We start from the raw sequence: 27,406 nt of genomic DNA on the forward strand, positions 1-27,406 counted from the left end.
CAGCTCAGGAAATGGACTCCAGTCAATAAGGCCTTCAGTGCAAATATTCTCTTGGAAGAATTTATTAACTCCCCGCAGACCTTGTGGTCAGACACAATTAGAATCTTTTCCCACTTAACAGGCTGGGGCGAGGCCTGCAAAGTGGCATTGAGGAGGCCCAGGGGATGTCTGCAAACTGAGGCAGGTGGCCATGATATGGGGAACAGCTCAATGTAGGGGCAAGAGCCAGGGCTTGAGGGGAGAAGGGGGACAGGCCTGGGTTTCAATCTTCTCTGGTAGTTTCTTAGCTGGAGTCCTTTGGGAATGTTTCTTTATCTTTTTGAACCTCAGTTTCCCCACCTGTTAGATGGGGTTAGCTCTTAGCATAACATACATAATAAATGGCAGGTGATTTGGGAAGACGTTTCAACTCCATGGGGTACAAACATGGAACACTTGTGTGTTTTTTTTTTTTTTTTAGTCTTTCCTGAACACACACACACACACACACACACACACACACCCCTAAGGTGTGAGAGCTGAGCCTCCTCCAGGTGCTGGCCCACCCGGCACTGTGGTGGATGAGGCCCAGGGAAGCTCAGCTGGGGTCCTTCTTAAACCTGACTGTATGGAGCACTTTGTTCCTGGGTGGTCCTCACCTCCTCCCAGTCCAATTGGCTATTCTGGCCCCAGGTCCTTTCTCAAGGCCCCTTCGGCAAACGGCCACGCTGGGCAGAGGGCGGCACTCCCCTTGGACTTCACAACACAGACACTCTTCCCAGCCAGCTGTCGGTGGGTTTCCTGGTGAGAGAGCTCGTGGAAGAGGCCCAGGTGAGGTGAGCATGTGAGGGACCCCGAGACCTTGGCGCACCCGTCTTCTATACCAGTGAGGGGCAGACAGTGATGATGGCTGGGTGGCAGCAGAGGCCATGGCCTCTGGGTTGTTTCTGCATCTTGATATGTGTCCTATTAAATGTTAAAGGGATCCCATGGGATATCACACGGTCTTCATATCGTTCTGTATAATGCAAAGAGTGAACTGCTCTGTTCTTTGCTGTTCTGGAAGCATCCACAGCTCAGTGGCTTTTCCAGTGGCAAAACCTGTGGCTCCTTTGCCATTCCCCACAGCGACCAGGACACGGACTGATCTCCTTCTTCCCTCTTTTGCTGTCATATTGAAAACATTGCTTACCTCAAGTATCCTGGTATCAAAATCATCATGTGTTTCTCCACCGGGACCAGGGCTGGGAGGGCCAAGACTTTGAACCATGCTTCCACTCCAGCTTCGCTCCAGCTTGACCTTCCTCTTCCTCTTCCTGTCCTACTCTTCTCTCTGCTGGACCATGTCAGCTTCCACCTTCTCCTGCTCTTCTTGCTGCTTTGGGCAATGGTTTGCACAGCTCCATCCCTCCTAGGAGGGACATTCAGACCAGGCAATGGGAGGCTACTGCGCACTTCATCGATAATCTGACCCCTGTTCAAAACTTCCTTCTTTCTCTCTCTCTCTCTCTCTCTCTCTCTCTCTCTCTCTCTCTCTCTCTCTCTCTCATTTTTACTTCTCTTGCCTCTTTTTTTTTGGTCAATTCTCACCCAAGGATATTTTTCCCACTGATTTATTTTTAGAGAAGTGGAAGGGAGGGAGGGAAGGGCTGAGAGAGAGGAACATCGCTGTGAGACACATTGATCAGTTGCTTCCTGCAGGTGCCCCAACCAGGGTCTGGGATTGAAACTGCAGCCAAGGTACATGCCCTTGACTGGAAATCAAACCCGTGACATTTTGGAGCACAGGCAGATGCTCCAACCACTGAGCACACAGCCAGGGTGCCTCTTCCTTTTGGTTTTGCTCCTGCAGCAGTCTCTGCTAATGTACTCTTGCATAGCTGACCAGCTGTCAGTTTAGTGAAGAAACAATAGGATCGGTACCGTTGGCCTGTCAGGGTGGTGGGAAAGGAAATCCAGCATTGTGACAGTAGTGCACAGATCAAGCTGCTGAAATGGTTCCCAGAGGTGACAAAGGGCCATTGCTGAGAATAGTCTTCTTTTTTTTTTTTTTTGGTATATATTACTTTATTATATTCTGGCACAAGACTTTTCTATTCCAATCCACAGAAACTCTCTCTGACCAGTCTACTCTCCGAGTTCAAAGCCAAATGATAATTGTTCACATTTATTAAACACTGACTGTGTGTCAGGGGCTATGCTAAGTACTTTATATGACAGTAGAGGCCTGGTGCATGTAATTTGTGCACTGGTAGGGTCCCTAGGCCTGGCTGGCAATCAGGGCCAATCTGTGAGGTGACCTGGGGGGCGATCGGGGGACCCCCGCTGGCATCCGCTTTGGCTGGCCTGGCACCACCCGCTCACCGGCCCCACTCCTCGCTGCCACTGCCGGTCACCTCCCTCTGCAGGGTGACCAGCAGGGCGATCGGGGGGCCCCCGCTGGCACCTGCCTTGGCTGGCCTGGGGCCTGTGGGCTGGGGGCAGCTCCTGCGTTGAGTGTCTGCACCCTGGTGGTCAGTGTCATAGCGACCGGTCATTCCACTGGTCATTCTGCTGTTTGATCAGTTTGCATATTAGGCTTTTATTTTATAGGACACCTTTTTCAAACCTAACAACAACCCTAAGGCAGGTAAATGTTGTTATGTCCATTGTACAGTTAAGACAACTAAGGCTCAGAGAGGTTGAGTGCCTTCCCAAAGTCACACAGCTCATGCGTGGCAGAGCTGCGGTAGAAACTCAGGATCGACCAACTCTCTAGCCCATGCCTTTAAACATTTTGTTACATGAGGCGTTAAGGAAATGTAAGTATAGATGGGGCCAAGCGTTTTAATATCTGAGTGCTCAAGCTAGAGATCCCAGGCCAGTTACCCAATGGAGGGAAGTACATGTAGGCTCACTCTGAGTTGGAAGTGGAGCCATGTGCAAGAATGGGAGATGAAAGGAGTTTTTGGACCCATTTCTGAGGGATCTGAGGTGGCCAGAAAGAACCCAGCCATGTGAAGGAGGGTGGCTACCACGTGAGGGCCAAGCCTAGAAAACCTGTCACCACCCTGTCTGTTTTAGGTCCTCTGTCGGATCTGATCTGACAGGGCATCTAGAGCATCTGAACCTATAGACTGTCCAACTCAGTGAATTGATTGTCCAGTTTTGCAAGCATTTTGACTTTGGTTCATTTCGGCATTGTGCTGAAATGCCCTGATTGCTTATGTTCCCACTCAAATACCAGTGGGCACATTTGCATCAAGTGTCTTTAAGTACCCAGGTCTGTGGTGGCCACTTAGGGGGACCTGTGTTCCATCATCAAGGAGTTACTACCTAGTTCAGTTGGAAAACCTAACGTAGACCCATTCGCTCCATCTTAGCCCTGAAAAAGATTGCTTATATTTGTTTGTCCCTTCACTTTGCACTTGGGAGATGTGTTAGTTAGCTAGTGCCAGAATGATGCCACATAACAAACCTTCCCCATGCTCAGTGGTCCATAACAGTGGACATGTACTAAGATTGTGCATCAAAGAGCTGGCTGGGGAGGCTCTGCTGGACTCAGCTGGGCTTGCTCATGCAACTGCGATTTGCTGTGCCAGGCTGGGCTCAGCAGGGTGGTTGTGCTACAGGTTTCATGCTTGTGGGGTAACTTGAGTCAGCTGGGCTCCACATATCTCTCACCTTGTTTGGACTAGGGGGTAGCCAGGCATGTCCTTCTCATGGTGATGGCAGAGATGCAAGAAAGCACACCCAGCTGCACAAACCCATCTAAGTCTCCTGCTTGCACCATATCTGTCCTCATCCCATTGATCAAAGAAAGTCACATGGCCAAGTCCAAAATCAGTGACGGGGGAAGCACTGCCAAGATACATGGCAAAGAGAATGAGGTCAAAGTAACTCAGAGAAAGTTGTAAGAAATAGTCATGAAAGACTCCTGGCGTATTAATGCTATTCAGAGGGCTGCCTTCTCCTCCCTCTCCACTCCCCTTCCCTTGCCTGTCATGTCACTGCATCAGAGAAAGCTGTGCTTCCCTTGAGCAGCTGGGTATTTCATTGGATGAATGCCATGAATCTCATGTTTCCCTCTTTGCTGTGGCCAGCAGGAAGCCCAAAGTCAAATGTCAGCTCATGCCTAGCGGGGACTGTAATCACTATTCCCGATACTTACCTGATCCCAACCCACATGTGACTTTATCGTCTTTTTTTCCTAAGACAACCTCATTTATTTTATTCTGTTCTATTGCGTAGGTTAGTGTTTTTTTTGTTTGTTTGTTTTTTGTTTTTTTTTGTCAGCAGCTACAATTCTTTTCCTGAATAAGGTGGGGAATAAGTGAACACTCCAATGCCAGATGAGGTGTACAGATGATCTATTCCACTAACATTTACTGAACACCTATTGTGTGTCAGGCTCTATAGCTGGTTCTGAGCTTACATGATTGAATATTACACATTCCCTGCCCTTGAGGACCTCACATGACAATAGGCTACTGCAGGGTTTCTCAGTGTCAGTACTACTGGCATTTGGGCTAGATAATTCTTCATTGTGTGTGTGTGTGTGTGTGTGTGTGTGGGTGGGTGGGTGCGGGGGGGGGCGCTGTTCTGTCTATTGCAGGATATTTAGCAGCATCTGTGGACTCTACCTACTAGACCAGTGGTTCTCAAACTTCTGGCCCTTTAAATACAGTTCCTCATGTTGTGACCCAACCATAAAATTAGTTTCGTTACTACTTCATAATTGTAATGTTGCTACTTTATGAATTGCAATGTAAATATCTGATATGCAGGATGGTCTTAGGCGACCCCTGTGAAAGGGTCGTTCGACCAACAAAGGGGTCGGGACCCACAGGTTGAGAACTGCTGTACTAGACAGTAGTCTCACCCAACCCCAGCTGTGACCATTAAAAATAGCTCCAGATTTGCCAAGTGTTCCCTGGGGAGCACAATTACCCCTGGTTGAAAACCACTGGGTTACAGTAAGTGCAATTGTAGGAGGTTGGGAGCCTGGGATGGCTTGCTACTGGAGGCCAGTTGGAGGAGCCAAATGAAGGTGAAGGGAGAGGTCATTTCTGTTGCCTGGAGCAGCAGGTGTTGGTGCAGGAATGGGGAAAAATGAATCAGAGATGCCACAGATCCAGGCTGTAAAGTCTTGTTGACTGTGACCCAGACCTTGGATGAATTAGATTCTGTAGGTCAGTGCCTTTCAGCCTTCAGGATGTCTCATAAAGAACACGTGCTACACATGCTGGCAGATTCCTGGGCCCCACCCCCAGGGATTTTAATGGAGGAGGATTGGGCATTATGAATCATGCTGTTAAGAACATCTGTATATAGTTTTTTAAATTTTTGTTTTAAAAATTGATTTTAGAGAGAGAAGGAAGAGGGAGAGAGAGAGAGAGAAACATTGACCTGCTGTCTCCTGCTTGCACCCCAACCAGGGATAGAGCCAGTAACCTGGGCACATGTCCTGGCCAGGAATTGAAAGAGTGACCTTTGGGTTCACGGGATGATGCGCAACCAACTCAGACACACCATCCAGGGCTGTATATAGTTTTTTTTTTTTTTAAAAATATGTTTTTATTGATTTCAGAAAGAGGAAGAGAGAGAGGGAAAGAGAGAGAGAGAAACATCAATGATGAGAGAGAATCATTGATCGGCTGCCTCCTGCACGCCCCCTACTGGGGATTGAGCCCGCAATCAGGGCATGTGCCCTGACCAGGAATCAAAATTTGACCTGGTTCATAGGTCAATGCTCAACCACTGAGCTACGGTAGCCGGGCATGTGTATAGTGTTTACATGGATATTTTACATAATGGAATTGATATGTCATATGGTTAACTCGATGCTTAATCTTTTGAGGAACTGCCTGCTTTGTTTTCCAAAGTAGAGGGTTCCAATTACTCCATATCTATTCTAGTGGGTGTGAAGTGGTATCTCAGCGTGGTTTGGATTTGCATTTTTCTGATGGCTAATGCGTCATGTGCTTTCTGTTGAACGATGTGTAAGCTTCCCCAGGTTATTTTAATGTGCAGGCAGAGTTGTCAGCCACCTGTCTGTGTTGAGGGAAAGCAGAGATGCTTGTGGGCAGTGTAGTTGGAAAAGCTTCCTGCGGGAAGGTGAGCAGCCTAGAGAGGTTAGTTAGACTTGCAACTAGACTTGCTGAGATCCTCCTGGGAGCCACTGCGAGAGGGACTGGAGGGAGAAAAGCTGACAAAGAGAGAGCCCTGGCGTCTGCAGGGGTGGAGTGAGGGGGGGGTCTAACTGGAGAGAGTGGAGACATAAAGAGGGGGGTGTGTGGGAGAGACATGGAGAATTGGAATAGCCCAGACTTCAGGCCCATAGAGTACTGGGGCAGGGGAGGGGAGAGAGGGAAGCAAGAGTCCGATTTCAAACTTTTTCTGCTTCAGTGGCAGAGATGGGGAATCCATTTTGGGGAACCGGTCAGATATAAACTAGAAGCAAAGAGGAGGTGAGGACATGAACAGCATAAGTCCAGGCTACGTCCCCTCACCCTCCCTGAGCCGCCCCTGGCTCATCCCTGAGTTGGGGTGACAATCCTTGGTTGCAGGGTGTGTATGAGGAGTAGGTGAGGTAATTGATGTAGCCTGGAGATCCGTATCGACATGCACTCTGTTTATACATCTAATTTATGACCTTGGATTATTATTTACATTTGGCTCTCTCGCTACAGGACTGTCTTATTTATCTTTATAACTGTCTCGTGTGTTTGTATAACCTCAGTGCCTGTAACTGATCAGGGCCAGATTTACAGTTCCTTCCCTTCCCCTTATTAACGGCTGAGCACTTGGTGTGAGCCAGGAGTTGTATATATTGGTTATGTTCTGTCCGCTTCCAACCGCCCTCCCAGGGTCCCATCCCCGGTTTACAGACGAACAAAACAAACCCCGGGGAGTTATTTGTCTGTGGCTGAGTAAATTTTCGGTGCAGTGGGGAAAGTTTATGGACTCCATGTTATATGCCAGATTACGTAGTTTTTCTTAGTGTTCCAATCACCCAGTAAGGTGGCATGATCATCCCCACTTTGCAGATAAGTAAACAGATTGCCCAAGAGCGCACAGGTAATGAAGTGGCAGGGTGTGATTGCAAAGCCCCTGGCCCCCCACTGTAGCATATCGCTTCCACTGCTACCTTCAGGCAGCCTGAGAAGGGATTAAGGAAGGGAAGGGTCTGCTGGAGTTGGGAGGAGCAGCTCAAGGATCAGCACCTGCAGTGCCGCCCTCTGCACCTAGATGGCGCTCGAGGCTTGCCTTCTGGGACACACCTGGGCTCCAGCCTCTGATAAACAGGCTACTGGTTTCATACAATTTATCGTAAGGAGAGCAAAAGATTAAAATAATTTTTTTTGGCCTTTGTTTTGTTTGTGTTTCTGCTTGTAAAACTAATCTATTGACTCTGCATCCGCAGTTCATCTTTGCGGCTACCCGAGCCTAATATGCTGTGGCAAAACCCCGGGTTGGGGCGGTGAAGGCACTGGCAGGTGAGACAGTTCAAGCAGAAAATAAAGTGACATGGCCCCCTCGCACAGGGCCCCTCTCTGGACCCCTTCATCACAATGGCCGTGGTCTGAAGATGTCAGCAAATTCCCCCACCCTGGGCAGCAGGGCCCCTGCCTGTCAGAAGAAGGAATGTTGTTAGAGGTGGGAAGAACTTCTCTCTCAGTGTCTGACCCCTCACTTTGTGAATCTAGATTCTAGAAGATGGATGGTTAAGCCATGGGTCCGAATTCAGGTCTTTCTGGCCAGTTTTGCTCACTCCATTCTCCTTCTCTCTCTCTCTCCTTTTTTAAGTTTAAGTATTTGTTGCCTAGCCTGGGTTTTGTGAACATGATGAGGGAAGTGGGTTGGGTGTAAACAATAGAGGGTGAGGACTGTGGCAGATTGGAGGTGCCTTTCTCTGTGTAAGGAGGCAGCTGGCTCTCAGCTCCAGCTAAGAGGAGATGCCGTATTACTTACTTAAATTTTTTTTTTTTTGGCCTGATTTGGAAAAAGTGGCAGATCTGGATTTTCATATATATATATATATTAAATATAATTTATTGATTTTTTACAGAGAGGAAGGGAGAGAGATAGAGAGTTAGAAACATCGATGAGAGAGAAACATCGATCAGCTGCCTCCTGCACATCTCCTACTGGGGATATGCCCGCAACCCAGGTACATGCCCTTGACCAGAATCGAACCTGGGACCTTTCAGTCCGCAGGCCGACGCTCTATCCACTGAGCCAAACCGGTTTCGGCTATTTTCTAATATTTAAGAGTTACCAAGTAAAAAAGCTGTGGGGGAATGAAAATGCTAATCGTGGTCTCTGGTGTAGAAAAAATAGAACATCCTCCTCCCATATCCTCCTGAAACACACCTGGTTGTCTAGGTGCCCAGGGAGGAGAAGGGCTGTGTTCCCTAGAGAGTAGGGACCTTGGAGGGTTGTGTGGGAGGATCTTGGCTCACCCCATGGGGGGATGGGCAGGAAGCAGCTGAGAGGAGTAGGAGGGGGGTTGGGGGGGGCCTTAAGAAAGGTCAGGGAGCCTCAGGTCAGCTCAGAAAGGTCTTGCCAGGCTGGGTGGAGGAGCGCTCTGGTGGTCAGCTGCTGGGACCTGTGTTCAAAGGAGAAACAGAACTGTTCTGAGAAATTGAAAATTGTGTCATCTTTATATCCTATTTTCCTCTTTGCCGTTATTCTTAAAGTTGAAATGTGGGAATTTTCTTCATGCACATGGTGAATCTGGATACTAACTTAAAAATTATTTTTATTGATTTCAAAGAGGAATGGAGAGGGAGAGAGAAATAGAAACATCAATGATGAGAGAATCATCGATCGGCTGCCTCCTGCACAACCCACACTGGGCATCAAACCCGCAACCTTGGCATGTGCCCTGACTGGGAATCGAACCATGACTCCTGGTTCATAGGTTGACACTCAACCACTGAGCCATGCTGGCTGGGCTGAATAATAACTCAACTCAAATCTCCCCATACCCCCTTTTTTTCCCTTTGGTCACCAGGGAGCTTGGAGCCCAGCTGGAGTTCCATGCTTAAAAATTGTGCAAAACCTAGTGGATTGCATAGATGCATTTCCCCTTGGCCTTTATGTCCTGTCCCGTATATATATTTTCCCTGGTTTTGTCTTTTAATTACATTTTTCAATTTTATTATGTTATGTCCCTTCTCAAAAGCTCCCTCAAGTCCTTTGTGGCATGAATAAAATTGCTTGTGTAGCGTGGCATTTTGGCAGACGGAGCTGGGGCCTAGACACTTGTACCTTGGACAGTACTTCTCCCTCTTCTGCCCCCTCCCAGGCCCAGAAGGTTTTGCTATGGGAAGGTGGGAGGGAGGGAGGGTGGACTAGCATCTGTTTTCCACTTAGCCCTCTGCTCTGGGTCTGAGGGCCACAGACTTTTCATCAGCTGCTTGGTAACATCCCAGGCAAGGTGTGGCCAGAGTTGGAATAACTCTCAAAGGAACTGCCTGTGGCTCTAGAAACAAGCAGAGCAGCTTCAGGGCCTGGGTGACAGGTGGTGACACTGGGTTGGCGAGAGTGTCATTCTCCCAGGCTCTGCAGGCAAACTTGCTGTTTGCTATTCTCAGACAGCCCAGCCCAGCCGAGTGGAGGCTTTGGGGGCACCTGGAATAATCTGTTGGCTAGAAATGGCAGCGAGGAGTCGCTCTGCCTCTTTGTGGGCAAACGTGTGCCAGCGCAGATGAGAACACGCTTGGTAGACTCTGACTTTTAAATGCAGATGAACACATCACAGTACAACCAGGCTCTTCTCCTAGACCAGAGAGCACTTTGAGGGGGGCTGACTCCTGCAGAGCCATCCAGGTAAAAGGGGCAGGTGCTGCTGTCATTTGCATATAAAAGAATGTATAAAGAGTTTGGCACATCTGTCAACTTTAGGAAGGCACATTTTCATCGATCCAGCAATTCCATGTCTTGGAATCTACCGTACAGAAATGTTCGATATATTTGGAAAGACATATGCTCAGGATGTTTATTACAGCATTGTTTATACTAGTGAAAAAGTAGGAGTGACCTAAATATCCATCCATAAGGGAGTGGCTAAGTGATGGTACACCCATATGATTGAGTGCCATGCAGCTGTTAACAGATGAGGTAAACTTATATGTGTAACATGGAAATATCTCCAAAACACACCAAGTTTAAATAAACTATATATCTATCTGAATATATAAAACTATACATAATAGTGCATAATTATATGTAACTATATATGTAGCTATCTATAACTATATATGTATACACAACTATATATGTATGTATGTATAAATGTATATATATATATTTTGTGTGTGATTTTATTTATTTTCACTAAGTACCCTCTTCCTCAAAGTAAGGTATCTGGGTGTGTAGACTAGCTGCTGGTGACTGGCTGTAAGCCATTGTCTGTAGTCAGGGTCATACTCAGAATATTTGACCACCTGTAGGGCATGAGCACTGACTCATCAGAATGGATCCTGGGGCATGTTCTGGAGACCTCTTCCTATGCCAGGTGTCGACTCTTCAGTTCTTAGTTCATGAGGGGTGGCTGTTGACCAACTAGTATGGGAAGATTTCATTTATTTAACAGCTGGTGTGGCTGTGCTGATGCTCCTGGTGCAGTATCAGTCTGGCTGCTGGTAGTCATACTTGAAAATGCAGATAAAAATGTGTGGGCTGCCCCTCCCCTGCTTGGCGAGTGGCCGACTGTGAAGTGGGCTCCACGGAGCAGAGGTCTCTGGGAGTTCCTTGAGCCCAGCTGTGGGCTTGCTGTTCTGGGAACCGAATCGCTTCCTGGCCGCGACATTGCTGACGAGTCCTGCTGTATCACAGCCTTTCAGAGAACAGGTGAATCCTGCAGAATACTTGGCATAATTAGTTGTTAATAACCGGGCCGGGTTCCCCACGGTGCAGATTGTTTCCGTATTGATCACCACCTGCATTGTCAGCACTCTGGAAAGACTGAACTTTAAGTGCTTAATTCAGTCCCATTCAACCAATAATTTTGGTTTTGTCCTCCAAACAAAAGCACCCTTGTTTATTTTCCCCCCTCCCACAAATAATAGAATTAATCCATTTCTCCCTGCTCAAACCAAGTCTGCTCCTGTAATCAATACATTTTGAAATGTCAATGTATTCCGGGTAAGAGGAGGGGAGGGTGGCGGGAGGGGGCAGGCAGAGCTGATGGGAAGACAGCCTCAGTATCACCAGGCCAACAGGCTGCCCTTTAAATCCTATCATGGCAAATTCCCACTCTGTCAGGTGCTTCCACACCTGCATCCGTGACAGTGGACGTGGTCTTCCCGCTGTGGTTGACAGAAATACACATGAAACGCTTTCTCATGTGCTTCACAACCCAAAGCCAAACTGCTAAGCTTTCCGCTTTTAAAAAATTATCAAGTAAACTGTATTGGAGTTACGCTCGCTCTAGCCCCATCCTGGGTCACTTGCCCTAAGTCCCACCTTATCCATGAAGCTAGTGTTGGTGGGGGCTGTGGAGGGGTGGTGGCCAGGATGAGAGAGGCTCAAAGCTGGTCTATTGGTAAGCCAGAGCGGAGCCAGCCAACCAGAGCTCTACTTCTAAGAATTTAATAATATTCCTAAGGAGTCAGAATTTGGACAAGTTGCCAGGGGTCATTGTTTGTGGAAAGAGGCATTAACATCGAGCATCTATTATGAGCCAATAATTTTATAAATAGTATTTTTTAATTATCATAATAAATCCTCATTCCAGAGATAAGAACACAAATGGAGTAAGGTGAGCTGCCAGGAGGTCATATAGAAGGGAAATGACAGGACCACATTAGGACTGTGTCTTTCAGACTCCAAAGCCCTGTGAGTGTGTGTGTGTGTGTGAGAGAGAGTGTGTGTGAGTGTGCGTGTGTGTGTATGAGTGTGTGTATGTGTGTGTGTGAGTGTGTGTGTGTGAGAGTGTGTGTGAGTGTGTGTGCTCTTTTATCCCCCTCCCCTAAAATGAGAGAAAATAGTACCTCCTTATAGAGCAGTTAAAAGGATTAAATGAGCTATGCCTATAAAGTGTTTAGTCAGACTAAGCACTTAGAAATAGTTGTTGTCATTATTATTATTATAATGATTCCCCTGATATTCATAAAACATTTACTTTCATAAATTTCTGGTATCAGCACAGTTGCAAAAACTTTATTTTTGTCTTGACTTTTATCTTAAAAACATGTATGACATTGGAAATACGTAAATCAGACAGGATTTCTATCCTCAAGGAGATGACCATCTGGTTTTGGAGGGATAAGAAAGAAGAAAAAAACAACAAAAACAAATCACAAGACCGTGTCCTTCTTATGATAGGAGGAAAATGTCAGAGGGAGCACAGAGGAAGGTCGGGGCGGACGGGAGGGGGGGGGGTGCAGGGGGGGTGCGGGGGGGGGGGAGGGGGCGCGGGGCGGTGGTGTGGAGGGCATCAGAAAAGGCCAGGAGGGGGATTTGAACTCTTGAAGGAGGATGACTAGGTGTCAGCTCGGCAGCCAAGGAGTGGGAAGGGAATTGTGAGACAAGCAGCAGCATATTCAGAGGCTTGGAGGAGTGCGAGGGCACACCGGGGATGGCCAGTAGGTTGCTGCATCTGAAGGGAAGGGGCTGTGTGAGAAATGGCCAGAGAGGGGGCCGGGTCAGTAGGCAGGGCTAGATCCTGATGGGCCTTCCTGACTAAGGAGCAGACTTTATTTTGGAGGTTTTGTGAATCCTTGAAGGTTTTTACAGAGGAAAGTGGCAGATTCACAGTCATGTTTCAGATGACTTGGTCCTGCATGTGGGGGCTGTACTGGGGGACGCCGGAGGAAGTGTGGCCATGGTGGAAGCTGCTGGGGATGAGTGGGAATCAGCCATGAAGGTGGAAAAATGGGAAGGGAGAGGCACAGCCCTCAACCCCCCAAAACGGGGCATCAATTGGATGTGCAGAGGGAGGGAGGGGGAGAAAGTCCAGGGTGATTCCAGTGTGGCAGAGCCATTGACCAAGAAAGGAGGCAGGGGGAGAACATGTTTTGAAATGTGGAAAGTCGAGTTTTGGACCCTTTGAGTTTAGGCACCTGGGCATCTAAGTGGAGCTGAGTGGGATACAAGGTGCCTAGTTCCATATAGAGAGCATAGTAATTGGTGATTAGTAGAAGGTTAATAAGTGTTTGTTGAGGGGATGAGTAAATCATAATGTGGATGAGATTTCCCCAGGAAGAACATGAGTCAAGCAGGGTGCAGAGAAAGGCATCCTGGGGTCATTAATTACCCACAGACCTCTCCCCCCCAAATAACTAATTAGGAGACGCTTGAAATTCAAGAATCATAAGCTCACCAATCAAGAGAGGAAGATTCAGGGTATGGCAGAAAGTTATTTTCAGTACTGATGCTGACCTATAAAATGTGTAGACTAGCTAACCGTTTTCTTCCTTAGGAACAATAGCCAACATTTATTGTTTACTGTGTGCTGGGTCCTGTGTCAAGGGCGTGACCTGTATTTCTTCACTTAGCACTCACAACAGGATGGCAGGAATATGCTCTGTTTATTCCTTGTCCAGAGAGGGAGAAACTGAGGTGTGGAAACGTTAACGGCTTATGTCCTACATACAGCTGGCATGCGGTGGATTTGGAATGCATACCCAGGTCTGGCTGACTCTGAGCCAAGACTCTTCATCACTTTTTTTGTCTCCTAGGTGTCTACTCATTTAAAAGTCAAGGTTGAGCATATGGAGCTTTGCAAGAGGTGCTTTGACTCATGAGGTAATCAGGTTGAGAGGATGCTGCTGTTTGGAGTAATGTGGGAAATACAAGTCGCTACATTGGTCCAGTGTATCTTTAGCTGTTCCAGGTACTTTACCTGCCATCTGCTTCCATTCATCTTATGTGATATTAACTTGATGGCTTTCCAAAAGCCATCTCATGTGATACTAACTTGCCAGCTTTGGGGGCGGGGGGCAGTCCTCAGTTTTCCAATGACGGCCTGGAAGACTTTTTTCCATCTGGATGAACATTGAGATCAAGGGTGAGCCTGATTCAAGGTCAGTTGGGTGAACAGATTCCTTCTTTTGTTGGCTCATGGAGCTCAGGTGGTAATTGTGGATGAATGGATTTAATTAAAAGCTATCAATGAGCTGGGTCTACTGGGGGCAGTAATCAATTATCAGATGGGGCGAAGGACCTATGTGGACCTAGCACATCACCACCATGCCTGGCTTTGGTAGCTTCAGAGAAGCTCCTTCAAGAATCATAAAGAAGAGAGTCTACCAGTATTCCCATTTTTTTTTTAGTAGCTTGTTTTCCCCAATTTCCATCCCTTGTAGTGAAAAACGCACAGTCTTTAGAGTTAGGCAGGCATGGCTCTGACTTCAAGTTCTCCTTGGCTAAATTTGTGGACTTAGGCAATGAAATTAACCTCTCTGAACCTCAGTTTTCTTATCTGAAAAATGGAGCTAATAGAACTTAATAGTACCTTGTCATAACCCTTACTGTGGACATGCAATGGATAAGATATTTAAATTGCTCATCATGGGGCCTGGTACTGTAAAAGGGCTCGGTGTATGTGAGGCCCTTCCCCTGAAGGAAATGGAGGTTGTACGTCTAGATAATTTGTACCTGGATACTTATTCTCTTGCCTCTAGGAATTTTGATATTTTCATCCAAATAAAATCTGGTGTTATAATGGCCCTCATGTTTTGTCACTTTGTCCCAAAAGTAATCAGAAATTGTCCAAGGAATTCAGATATCATAACTGTTTGCAAACTATTGCTTCTAACTGAGAGTAAGAATCTTGATAGAGCTCAGTACACATGCTTTCATATTACTAATGATACAGAATTATATGAACTGGATTCTAGTGTAAATGGAGAACATCCCTTCCCCCAGTGGCAGAGGCTCAGCACTTTTTCTGTCTTGCTACCTTGCATGCATTTCCAGAGGCACACTTACTTGTGTCCCATGGTGCAGCTTTTGCTCATAGCTTTTCTAATACGAGCATCTAGGAAGCTCTTGCACATTCCTGTCAGTTGCTGTTGATGCCTCATCCTCCTCATTGGGAATGGTAAATGTGGACTGAGCAGACACAGGTTCTCTGGGCCTCCCTGTTATGGACTGCATGTGTGTGATCCCTCCAAATGCATACACTGAAGTGCTAACCCGCCATGGGTGGTATTAGGAGGTGAGCCCTTGGGGAGGTGATCAGGTTTAGATGAGGTTATGAGTACGGAGCCTCCTTGTGGCATCAGTGGTCTTATAAGAAGAGGAGACCAGAGCTTTCTGTCTCCACCTTGTGAGGACACAGCAAGAAGGCTGTGGTCTGTATTAGGAACACATGCTCTGCTTGATTGCTGTCTGCGAACGAGGAAGGGGGCTCTCACCAGAAACAGACCAAGCTGGCACACCAAGAATCTTGGACTTCCAGCCCAGAACTGTGAGAAATAAATTCCTATTGTGCAGGCCACTCAGTCCACAGTATCCTATCTAATAAAAGAGAAAAATGGTAATTGGCGTACGACGATACCCTTTTCATTGGCTAATCAGGGCTATATGCAAATTAACTGCCAACTAAGATTGGCAGTTAACCGCTAACAAAGATGGCAGCTAATTTGCATACTGAAGGCAGGGTAGGACAGCGCAAGCCACCATCCAGGCCCCTGTGTGCCATGGGGGGGGGGGGGGAGCTTGGGCTAAGGCAAGTGGTGCTGATCACTACACCGGAGCCCTCCCCCGCCCACCGGAGACATGGGCCCACTCCCCCGTGCGATCCACAGGCGGGCGGGGTCTGGGGCCAAGGCAAGCGGTGGCAATCGCTTCGCCCACCTATGAGAGACACTGGGGCCCACTCCATGTGCGATAGGCCGGTGGGCGGGGGCTGGGGACAAGGCAAACGGTAGCGATAGCTTTGCCGGCCTACCAGAGGCTCGGGGCCCATTCCTGTGTGCGACCCGGAGGTGGGCGGGGGATCTGCGGTGGCATTGCTTGCCTTAGCATGAGCCCCACCCGCCGGGAGCCATCCAGCACAGGGCCAGGAAGGCAGGAGGCGACCCTGGAGCGCTTCATGAATCCCAATTTTCCGTGGAGGCGATGGCTGCAGGACCCAGAGCGGGAGACGGGAGTGGGCCAAGCGCGGCTCTGGCTCGGGCTTGATGGAGGGCACTGGCGTGCGCGCGAGCGCGCGCAGAGGGAGGAGATCTCCCCAGGGGGCAGCAACTACCCCTGCTGCCGGGGAGATCTCCTCTGCCCTGGTGCCCTCTGTCCAGCCTGAGCTGCACTCAGCCTGCTCCCCTGTCTCCTGCTCTGCGTCTTGGAGCCGCTGCCTCTGGGGAAACTCGCGATTCATGAAGCGAGGGCGGTGGGGTGGAGGAAGCACCTAAGAAGTCCCCAGCTTCTGGCGCTGGGAGCTGGGAACTTTGTGCCTGGCGCTCCTGGCCCATGGCAGAGGGGAGCAGGGACTCTGGCCACCACCATCGCCGCCCCCCAGCTGGCTACTGTTGCTGCTTTGGCTGCTGGAAGTCCCGCTGCTGCTTGGGGTCCAGGCGCAGGAGGCTGGCCAGGGGCCTGGGTCAGGTCAGCAGCCCCCCGCCCCCGCCGCCTCCTCAGCAGCAACAGAGCGGGCAGCAATACAATGATGAGTGGGGCCTGAGCCCCGCCCACCCGCCCACCTGGACACTGGGCCCTCTGAGAGAGAGGGGGAGAGAGAGAGAGAGAGAGAAAGAGAGAGAGAGAGAGAGAGAGAGAGAGAGAGAGAGAGAGAGAGAGAGAATGAATGAGAATTTGGCACCCCGCATCCCTCCCTGATCAACCACTGTGATTCAGGCCAGCGAGGGCTGCCTTCAGGCTGCAGCTCCAGGTCCCTCATCCCCACCCCAGGCCCGAGAGCACAGTGCTGGGCAGAGCACCCAGTGGTTGGGGAATGCAGCACAGTGAGGGACCGGCACCAGGTGTGTGTGTGTGGGTTGTGTTTACACCACCAAGTTCCCCACTTCTGCCCTGGCCCACATCTCTCCTCCTTCCCCTCAGAGGCCCAGCTCCTGCCTACATGCTTGCTGGGCAGGCCCAACTGCACCGGAGAGTGAGCTATGGCAATCAGGATGGCCACTTCCTGGGATGGGATGGCCAGACCACGGGGATTCATGAGGGCGATGAGGCCCATGGGGCATGCACAGCCCTCCGGCAGTGGGGGTGGCCGGCCAAGCCGAGTCTGGCTACAGTGGGGCCAGAGGGAGCCCGAGGCCACCCCAACCCCCACAGGTCCTGGGCAGACGGTGGCTCAGTTGGGAGTGGTATCTCCATGCATGGTGCCCAGGGGCGGCTGTGAGCTGCTGCAACCCCACCCCACGCTTCAGGGATGGGGAGAAGGCTCGCAGCCACCAGCACCCTAGGCTGCACCGCCTGGCCTGTGCCTCAGCCTGCCAGGTTGGCAGGGTCCACAGCAGGTGAGCTGTTCCCTTCCCCCAGTGGTAGAACAGGGAGGAGAGCACTGGGTGCAGGGAGGGGACCTCAGCTGGTATCCTCCTGGTGTGGGTCCTGGCAGGGGCTGGTGCAGAAGTACCAGGGCACAGTTGCTTCGGTGTCTCGGTGAAGTTTGCAACTGACCCCAGGAGGAAACCCAAGAGGGGAAAGGCTGGGAGGCATGAATTGCCAGCACTTTAGCCACTTGAAAACAGCTCCACTTGGAATGTGAGGTGGTTGCATGTTCAGCTGAGAAGTGAGGGGGCTGAACTCCACCGTCGCTGGGCTCCTGTCAGTCCAAGGCCCAAGCGTCCACCACGACAAGGGGAGAACCGAGCGAGGGGCCCGGAGGAAGGGAGGACAATTGAAGAAAACCATGTCTAGACTTTCCCCAGCCCTCTCCTTCTTTCTGCTGTCTACAAGAGCCCCAGGCCCGGCCACAGTTCTGTGTCCACCTTTTAGTCCCCTATTCTCCAACCGCAGAGGAAAGAAATAAGGAAGGAGTCTGTGCCGCCTTCAGAAAGTATCTATATACCTGATCGGCCAGTTGCCTTCCACAGAGGGAGGCCAGACTTCGGCTTAGGCCTGCTCCTCACAGGGACATCAGTAGGACATCCTGTGAGGGCTCCCAGACTGTTAGAGGGGGCAGGCTGGGCTGAGGGATGCCCCCCGAGTGCACAAACTTTTGTGCACCGGGCCACTAGTCCTATATAATAAAAGGCTAATATGAAAATTGTCCCCTTGACCGGGAGTTTGACCAGGAGGCGGGGCCAGCTGGCCAACCGCCTGCAGCCAGCTGCCCTCCCAATTGCCCCCCCCCATCCTTATGGGGGTGGGGCTCACTGGCTGGACCCCACCCATGCACAAATTCATGCACCGGGTCTCTAGTTATGTTATAAATACCCCCTTTCATTTTTCAATTTAATTTCTTCTGGAGTTGTGGCCACGGGACCTTGTTCATAGGGGACCGAGCTTCCCCACATGCTTGGTGAGTCTTGGTTGTGAAATCATCTTTCATAATCAGTTTCTCCTGTCAAGAGTGTGCCCTCTCTCTCCTTTTGAGAACTGCTATGTAGTTATTAATTTTTGTTTTCGTGTTCTCTCCTTTCTCTTGGGAGCACACAGAGGCAGGATTCGTCAGGTGTCCATTGCTGTGCAAGGCAGCTTTCCTTCTCAACTTGACAGAGGCTGCTGCCATAGGGACTTTTGGTGTCTGGTCCTCTCTCGTTCTTCCTCCTTCCCGGTGGAGAATTGTATTCTGTGTCCCTTAGGCATTGGGTTGGGTCATGTGAATGGAAGTGACGTGTGCTACTTCTAGGCACTGGGGAAGGAAGCCCTGGTGTGAGGTCCTCTCCAACTGAGGCAAACCCTGCTGAGATGGAGGGGCCATGAGTCCCATGAGTGCTGGGCCACCACACAAAAGACAGCAGATGCTACTCTAGAAAGCTGCCCAGCCTCGAAGAAATGACTTCTGTTGTGTCACAGTTCTGTGATTTTGGGGTGTGTGTGTTGTTACTGTAGCATTATCTAGGCTATACGGACTGACACCCTTTTTCTTCAAGTCAGGCAATGCCCTGATTGTTGCTCAGCAGCTTAGTGTGAGGTCAGTACTTGCGATTTTCAGGCAGACAGACGTGTGTTATATGACCTTAGGCAAGTGACTTTAACCTTTCTCCATTTTCTGTTTTTCCTTTTTCCTGTTCTTTAAATAGAAGCGACTTATACCCACTTTCTAGGGTTGTTGTGAGAATTAAATGTAGTAACACATGTAAAGTAGGCGGTATCCAGTAGGTGTTTAATGCCTGCTTTCCCCCTTTTCTGCGCTGTGATTAACTCTAAGCTTACGTGCCTGCTTTTTTTCTCCCAAAGATTCCACCACTTTCTCATCAACCAGTGTTTCCTTGTTGCCAGGACTTGGTGCCAAGCAACCATTTCCCTGGCCGTTTCCTCTGAGTTCTGAAAGATGAAATCGTCAGCACGGCAAGGCGAGGCTTGATCAGATGAGACGCCCAGCAGATGTCCGGAGAGTCAGAGTCCCCACTGCTTCCCCGTCTGTCTCTGTGCCAGTTCTGTAATCTGTATTAGGAAAACATGGTCTGGTTGATTGCTCTGTAATAGACTTTCACAACATTAGCGCTTGCTTCCCTTTCTTCTGGTTCTCCATGATATTTGTTTTCATTTTCAATTTCCATTCAATTCAATTAAATGCTTGTTTTGATTCAGACACTGAGCCTGGGCATGGGGGATATAGAGTGGATTAAGGCATAGCTCCTGCCTGCACAATAGTCACTCTGGTGAGGGGAACAGATTTGTTGGCCAAACCAATGAACCAACCAACCAACCAACCAAAAGAAAAAAACCCCAAACACTGTGCTAATTACAAAAAGAAAGCATGTAGCTGGTATAGAGAAAGGACTGAGAAGAAACTGATGAGTTCCATTGGGTGTACGAGTGGGAGAGAGAGAAAAAGACTTCTTCCAAAAGATTATGTTTCAGCAGGGTTTTGATGCGTGAATAGGAGTTTTCCAAGTGTATTGTGGAGGAAGAGCATGTGGAAAAAGGAACAGCATCTGCAAAGGCATAGTGACAGGAGGCATGGGTAATTCTGGGCCATATATGTGATTCGGTGTTCAACAAAGCATGGAGTGCAAGGTGTGGCGTGCTGGAGATGAGGAAGAAGGCGCTGAGGCAGGCCAGGGAAGGGGACATATTCTTGAGTTTATGGGCATGGACTAGAACTGCTTGCATTTGACATGTAGTCTTTGTTGCTTTATACTGGCCATGAGTTCCAGTTGATAAGGTTGCATTTGTTGCCTTTCCTGATCATGTTGGGTGTTAACTCTCATAGGTTGGGATGGAGTGGAGGGCTCTGGGAATATGCCGGAAAGAGCATGGAGGAAGGAGAAAAGACTTAGGCTCAATCCTGACTGTGCACTTCATTGGCCCCATGTTCCTGGGCAAGTAGCTGAGGTCTCCATTGCCTGCCTCACTGAGCATCTGTGAGGATTAAGATGAAAGAAATATTTAAAATACCCAGCCCAGAACATGGCTTCCCTTGGGTACTCACTACATCTTTCATTTGGAGGAGTCAGTTATTTGCATTTGGGAATTGCATTAAGCTCTTAAAGAAACAATTATTAGAATGGATTTAAACATGGAAAATTGTTATGATTGATTTTAAAAAATGACTTAAAATTTGAAAATTGTTATCATTGATTTAAAAAATACAATTATGCTTAGTTTTTTCTTTCTGAGGAAACTTCTTGGTTCTTTTTCATGACAAACCTTTCAGTGTCCTCAAAGGAGGAAAACAAACTTACAAAGAACCAAAAAGAAAATTGAAACAATGTGACATTTCTAAGGTATCCAACCTCAAAGGTCTTACCTTGAGATTATTTTGGTAAATCCATTAACATTTTTTGCTTCCCCCCACCCCCAAATGTCATGTGTTAGAACACACTGCTATTTTGACATCTCCATTGTGATATTTATTTTAAGCCATCAGCGGAGTTTTAAATATCTCAGCAGTGAACTTTGGCCTTTGTGGAAGGCAAACTAATTATTTCCCAAACCATTCTGTGAAGCCAGCCCTGGCCTTCATTTCCTGACAGCTTAGAAAGGAAAAGCGAAGTTGGCTTTGTGAGGAAGAGGATCTGCATTTGGACAAGAGCTCAGAAACTTGGCGTCCAAAGTCGTCTTGTCCAGCAGGTTTGCAGAGGAAACCTTGATGTTCCCAGAGAACAGGGACCAGTTCCATGCACATGGCTTTGCAGACGACTCAGACGAAACAAAAGTAGCAGTGGTGGGTGGGATAAAGTCGTGGTCACAAATGTCACAGGCTGACTAAGACCTATCATCATTTGATGGTCCCAACAACGCTATGGAGTAGAGTTTTCATCTCCTTTTATAGATGGAGAAGCTGAATCTTAGGGAAAAGTCTAGTCCAGGGGTGGGCAAACTTTTTGACTTGAGGGCCACAATGGGTTCTTAAACTGGACCAGAGGGCCGGAACAAAAGCATGGATGGAGTGTTTGTGTGAACTAATATAAATTCAAAGTAAACATCATTACATAAAAGGGTACGGTCTTTTTCTTTTTTTAGTTTTATTCATTTCAAATGGGCCGGATCCGGCCCGCGGGCCGTAGTTTGCCCACGGCTGGTTTAGTGTTTTGCTCAAGGGCACAGGGCCAGGAAGCTGAGGGTGTGGCCTGACACCGGAGGGTGTGATCTTAACCACTGGGGGCTGCTGCCTGGGGGGCTTTATGTTGCGTGACCTTGAGCAGCTCTCCAAACCTCTCAGTGTCTTAGTTCTTTCTTTCATCAGATGGGGATGACTGTATCTACTACCTACCTCATTCCTGTGGTGATCAGCTATGCTTCCGGAGGTGGGAGCTCCTAGAGAAAATAAGTGAAAGTAAAACATTGTGATTAATTGGGTGTTGAGTATCCTGACCTCTCTGTGTTACTGCTGTCCGGCTATCAGTTTCTACTCACAGACGGTCCCCCCTTGGACCACAGCATACATCCTTCACTCCCTTTCTCTTTTTCCATCTCCCCATCTCAGGCTCTTCTCCACTGGGTTCCCTGACCCCTGAAGTTCTCACTGATATTCCCTTTCTTAGGGATATTATAAGTTTCCTGGTGGAGGTAAACACTGGGGGGGGGGGGGTACATAGAAGAGAAGCAACTGATCAGCCTGGGGGTTTAAAGGACCTTCCTAAAGGAGCTGACTCTTGGGGGATGAAGAGGATCTTGGTGGAAGGAGGGAGGAGGAAGAAGAAGGCACTGCAGGCTTGTGCAAAGGCATAGCACATTCAGGGTCCCCTAGGGATTTGCACAGGATAAGGTGGGTGTGGTAGCACATGGTGTTTGCTAAAAATTGAATGGGTATTTTTTTCCCCCTTTGTCTCCTCAACTGTTAGTCCCAGGAGAGCAAAGACTGCACACCTTCATTCCATACCCGTACAATGCCTCCCTGGGGATGGGTACAGAGCCAGCTAGACTCAGGTTAACACTCACATACTAATGAGTGGATTGTATTGAGTGAAGTGGGCAGCATAGCAACACAGAAAGGACATAGACTTTGGAGTCAGCCAGACCCAATCCAAGTCACTTACTCTCTCATCATCAGTTTCTTCATCTGTGAGATGGAGGCACAATGCCTCATCCAATTGCTGTGAAAATGAAATGAGATAGGATATTTGGGAAGGGATGGGCAGAGCAGACTCAACGTGAGTTAGTTCTTGATGCTTGCAGACTCTCCTATGAACTAATCCTAATGGCTTCATGGAGGCTCCAACTTCATTGATGGCAGCCAAGGATGGGTGTTATCTAAACAGAGAATTGCAACATTGGCCACAGCTCAGGCTGGCTCACACTGCTGCCACTCCTCCTCCTGCTTCCCCACCTCCTGTCCTGGAGCTGGGAGCTTGCTTCCATGGCAGGTAAGATAGAGGAGAACACGCGGGTGCAGGAAACATTTTGTTTCTTTCTTTACACTCACTTCTTCCCAAGTCAGTGGGGTTGTTATGGGCGTGTAGGATCTAGGAAGTGTTCAGGCTAATGCAATCCCTTTGATCCGCAGCCCTGAACCACACACTCAAGATTTCATCCTTGCCTGCTACAGCCTCCCACCTAAGTGCAGGCATCTATGTTTCGTTTGTAGTCCGAAAGCCTAGGACAGTGCTGGGTGCAGAATAGGAGCCCGATCATTTTGTTGAAAGAATAAATGGTCAGATCCCTCCCAACCTCTATCCCTTGTTTGCTTTCAGCATGGAGTTGGCTAGATTATGTATTGTTCAATCCTATTCTTTCTTCGTCTGCACGTGCCCGCGTTTGCTGTAATAACATTGGCATGGAGGGTTGTGCATAGCCAGGGAGTGGAGTTCTGCGACGTGCAGACATCCAGGGAGGCCCATTTACTGCTGGTTTCATTTGACAGGAGTTCTTAGTCTCATGGCTGAAAGGGTGTAGTGCTCTGAGGGGTGTGGTCAGTGTGCTCTCATGTCTTGCTGACCCAGGCATGTGCCTTCCATCGGTGACTTGCCATAATCAAGCTACTGCCCCCAAACAGATGGATTCTTCTCCCTCTGATAAAGGATCAGTACATTTTTACAATTGCTAATACTCCCAGTAGCAGACTCTCTTCCCCCTCCCTCACTCTGAGAAACGAAGTCAGGTCACCAGCCACCCAGTACCTACCGTGTGCATGGGATGAAGGGCACTGGCTGTCCATCTTTCTCTCTGCATCTTCAAAGGCATTATGGCTGTTTTCAGACACACAAGTGCATCTATGAAACGAATCCGCATGTCTGTGCCTGTGCATTGAAAGCTTTCCCGCATGTATTTTTAAAAGACAATTGAAAAGATGGTAGCTGTTGTCCTCTTGAAATTCCATTTTCATTTTGATTTTCTTATTCAACACAAGGTTTCCTTTTCTTTTTTTAAAATCCTCCCGAGGTGATTTTAGAGAAATAGGAAAGGAGGGGGAGGGAGAGAGAGAGAAACATCTATGTGAGAGAGGGACATCAGTTGGTTGCCTCCCATATGTGCCCTGACTGGGAATTGAACCCACGATCTTTTGGTGTATGGGACAGGGCTCTAACCATCTGAGCCACCCATCAGGGCAATGTGATGTTTTCTTGAAAGGTATATTCCAGTTTGGGAGCCAAAAGGCGGGGCAGCATTGCCATAAGAGTGATAACTGGCAAAAAACAAAATGAAATAAAAAATTCAGATAGAATTAGTGGATGCAGCTCATCTGCCCGAGGTTTGCTGTTAATTACCACCCCGCCACCCCCCACTCTAAGGGACTAACTCATCTCTAGATGAGCTTTAATTTACAATATGAGGTTGATGATCAAACCTGAGCTCCCCCAGAGCAATGTCATTGGGAGGAAGGGCTCCGATGGGTAAAGCTGGCGTGACGGAGCCTAATGAAATGGGGTCTCAGGAATGCAGTGTGGACTCTCTATCTTTCTGTTTTCACTTCATAATCAATAAAGCCATGAATGAGAGAGAAATATGCTAGTTACATTACTTTAAAATAGCTTGGCAAAAAATAATTTCTTATTGATTAGTTTCCCATCGAAGGCAAGGTCTGTGCATAAAAGAAAATTGATTGCTGAAAATTCTAAAATAAAGTAAATGAGGGAAGATGTTTAAATTTTTAAAGGGGGGGGGGAGGGTAAATCGATGTACCCAAACCTGGTGCTTATAAAAGTAATGCTGGAACTGAAATCTAAGTTGTTCTTGATCTGATTGACTGACTTTCATTTACTCCAATATTAAAAAAAAAAAAAAGTGAAATAGACTGATGGGCTTTGGAAAGCAAAGCCCATAGAAAGATGTTTCAGATACCATGGGAAGTAAAGAAATGTAGGAGTGAAAATGACTCCTGGAAAGTAGGTAGGAAATTATTTGATGGGTTATGTGGTCATGCCTCTTTTTGGTTACACGCCCTAAAAACTGGTTTGAACCAGTGGTCCTCCGTGGGAAGTGATTTTGCCTCTGAAGGGACATTTGGTAATGACTGGAGACACTTTTGGTTGTCACAACTATGGGGTGACTGTTGGCATCTCGTGGGTAGAAGCCAAGGATGCTGCTAACCACCCTACAACACACAGGGCAGCCCTCCCAGCCAAAAAGTCAGTGGTGCTGAGGTGGAGAAATTCTGGTCTAAGAACAAAAGTAAATTTATTGAATAATAATTGGAAATCCAGGATAAATCTAGTTGCACTCAGATGGTCATTAGAAGCACCTTTTCCTCTTGGGCCTGCCATGTTTCCTGTGAGCTTCATTCTCGGGGAGGTTTCCCCATCATGGTCATAAGATGGGCTTTGGCAGCTCAAGGCTGCTAGCTCAGCCATTTTAGTGGAGAAAGGGATGTCTTTCTCATTGGTTTCCTGAGACTGAGTCTCATTTGGCTAATCTTTATATATGGTCATCCATGAACCACTCATAGTGGGGCTAGAATATTGGCTAGACCTGGGACATACACCCACCCTGACATGGGGTGGAGGTAGGAAAAGTGATTAGAAGAGGTTTCTGTCCAGAGGCAACAGCCTGTGCAAAGCCTCACCGTGGTGGTGGGGCACATGGTCGTGGTCATTGTGACCTGTTTCCAAGATAGGGTTGCATTTTAGGTCTGATTTAAGGAACATTAGTCTCAGCTTTCCACTGTGAAGAGTCTCTTCAGCAGTGATTGTTTAATTTTAAGGAACAGAAACTGATTCAAAGAAATTAAGGTGAATAGGAATTTTGGTTGTCAGGACACAGAAGGTACTTGGGGAATCCAGTGTAACAGCTGGACCTCATGGGACTGGAATGTTGTTAACCAACCGTTTTCTTCATCTCTCTCTCTGGGGCTTATCTCACCACATCTGCTCCATTCTTCTCTCTACAGACTCACATCTGCCACCCAGACCTCAAGTTTTGCTCTTCATTACTTTCCACTTGCCCGGAGCTCTAGCTCGTCCTTCTCATAAGCTTTTAGTTCTAGTTTCTAACACCTTCTGACCAATTCAGCCTCTGTATCCCTTTCACATTTCCAAGTCTAAGAATCTGATAGGTTCAGGCAGTGGTATCATTGTTGTCCAATCAGCTGTGGCCAGGGGTGTCACATGGGTGCCTCTGCTGTGTGTAGGCTGGAGAGAGTCTCTGAGAAGGCATGCAAATGGGGGATCTCTCTGGAGTGGTATGCTTAGACATCAAGGATAACGATGATGATGATGATGATGATGCTGCTGCTGCTCAAGATGTGGCCAGACCTGTTTTTAACAACTTAGACTTGTTAGCTCATTTAGTGCTCACAACCACCCAGTGAAAAGTTAATATTATTTTCTTTTGCTGAAGAGACTACTAAGATGCAGAAAGGTAGACTAAAATTGCTTCAAATGTTATTTTTGTGAAATGTTAATTGCCGAACATGTCTGATTTCAACCTCAGGGGAAATGTTACTCCCAGATAATTGTCTAGGGGGCATAGCCATGGTAATTCTCACCCAGTTCCCCTTCTCACTCAGAATACTCCAGCCATCCCAGTATTCTTCCGGTTTCTCAACATGCAGCCTTTGAACCTCTCTCCCACTCTTTACTTGGTTAACTTTTATTCTTCTTCAGGTCTTAGCTTAGATATTATTTTCTCACTGTGTGAGATGCTTGATAAATACCATCTCATTTGATTCTTTTGATAACTCTGAAACATGTGGGCAGTGCACTTTGTAGATGGTCTCCTTCAACTTCCATTCCAGCCTATTGACTGTGTCATCTATACTGCAGAGGCTGGAAATATAAAAAGTACACTTCCCAGACTCTCTTGCAGCTAGGATCCTGGCTATGACTTAGGTTCTGCAAATCAGATTCCCCCTGAGTCTTGAATTCAGAAATGAGTTAGAAGGGAGAAAGGTATAATGCGACCCACCTTGCTGCTGCGGGTCATGGCAGAGTTGGGGTGGCTCTTCAGCCACTGCCTCCTTGACTTGGTGACTTCCTGTAGCAGTGGTTGCCGTTTTCTGATCATCGTAGACGCAGGGAGATTTGGGGGGCAGGGAGTTGTTCATGGAAGGTCCAACCTTTGGCCCTTCCATTGGTTTTTCTAAGTCACCTTACACCTAGTAATTGATTCCTTTCTGCTTAAAGTAACTGAGTGGTTTCTGTTGTCTGCAACTGAATACTACCCCGTACCCTGGCCCCTTGCCTCATTTTACAGATGAGGACCTGAGGTCTGAGAATCAGAGTTCAAATGGCTTGACTCAAGTTTCAGAGCACATAAGTGATGGAGAACTTGGCTCTCTTCATTTGTCTACCTTTAGTGCTGCCTGTAAGGTCTCCTGTCTGGGCCCCCTTTCTTGAGTTCTTTCCTCTAGTGTTCTTCCCACACAGCACATTTGTTCCAATCAGATGGGATCTGATAGTCAATTTATTCTAAGGCCGTAGGGATGTGATATAACCCTTCCCCAGGCATCTCTGCATTTTTCAGAGGACTATGTGGAGAGTGTGATGAT

At 48.0% G+C, this 27,406-nt stretch overlaps 1 pseudogene; it reads right to left on the minus strand.

The window, feature by feature from the left end:
• Positions 1-657: 657 nt before the first annotated feature.
• LOC132232592 (small ribosomal subunit protein uS5m-like) lies at positions 658-26,922 on the minus strand (annotated as a pseudogene).
• Positions 26,923-27,406: the final 484 nt, after the last annotated feature.

Source organism: Myotis daubentonii, chromosome 4, assembly GCF_963259705.1.
Source record: "Myotis daubentonii chromosome 4, mMyoDau2.1, whole genome shotgun sequence".
Lineage (NCBI taxonomy): Eukaryota > Metazoa > Chordata > Mammalia > Chiroptera > Vespertilionidae > Myotis > Myotis daubentonii.